The sequence below is a fragment of the Phalaenopsis equestris genome, unplaced genomic scaffold (assembly GCF_001263595.1).
Source record: "Phalaenopsis equestris unplaced genomic scaffold, ASM126359v1 Scaffold000369, whole genome shotgun sequence".
Lineage (NCBI taxonomy): Eukaryota > Viridiplantae > Streptophyta > Magnoliopsida > Asparagales > Orchidaceae > Phalaenopsis > Phalaenopsis equestris.
In genome coordinates, this window is record NW_018164811.1 from 305,443 (window position 1) to 306,486 (window position 1,044).

A 1,044-nucleotide genomic window follows, 5' to 3' on the forward strand; every position below is an offset into this window, starting at 1 on the left:
CTGTTCTATGGTCCTCTTCCGATACTCTGCGCAATTGATGACGAAACTCAGATATGTATATTACTTGAAACAAGCAATTATGCATATGCATAACATAATGTATATGTTATGAGGAATTAAACTGGATCTAATTCAAATCATGTGTGAAAAGAACAGAGAAAATAAACTTCCAAACACACACACAATTTTTTATTAAACTTTCTAAATTAATGGGTACATTCCCCAGAAATGGTTATAGATTTAATTATGATTTCAATGGCAAAGTTTTAGAGGCACTAATCGCTTCCATGGAAGTCAAAAAATACAACTATATAGATGATGTCTAATAATTTATTTTTTTATGCTGCTTTGATCTTGCAAAATTTAGATGTATAAATTATAGAATTATGTCATAATATAGGGTAAAGTTTTGCTCCCCACCCACATTTTGATATGAAATTTAGGGCGAAACAACACAAGAATCGACACTAACCAAAATAACGGACAAGAGAATTAAAGAGGTTCGGCAAAAATATCTACATCCTCAGAAACAGAGCGACAAATTTACTATTTCAAAAGAGTTTATTAATTGAAGAATCACACCTTTTGATCACGTCATTCTTTTACAAGAAACAACTTTATTTCTCCTCTTATCTCTCTCTAGAGCCACACAAGAAAAAGATTGCAAGCAATAATTTACTCTTCTTCTCTCTTTCTCCTCCTCACGTAAGCCAAATCCAGAGGACAGCAGCAGAAGAAGAAGATGGAGAATAAGCCTTGCCCCTTTTTCAAGCCCGTCTACCTTTTGTTTGCAGCGATTCCAGGAGGCATGAATCTGTTTCTCCAACAACAGAGAAGAGCGGGGCGGTTTTCCTTTCTTGCGCAAGAGAGAGACGGGAAGGGCTTTTTCGCGAACGAGGGAGGAGCAGGAGGTTTCACGCGCACAAACGGAACGGGGGGTTCTGATTCGCTAAGGAGAGATGGAGAGCAAGGGTTTCGCGAGAGTCGGGAGAGGCAGATATCGTGAGAGACGGGAGAAGCAAGGATCGGTTATATATATATATA

The 1,044-nt window shown here is 37.9% G+C and overlaps 1 protein-coding gene across 1 annotated transcript in view; it reads right to left on the minus strand.

Annotated features, from left to right (window-relative positions):
• Positions 1-1,044, minus strand: part of LOC110026367 — a 2,809-nt gene that overhangs the window by 741 nt on the left and 1,024 nt on the right. The window lies entirely within an intron of this gene.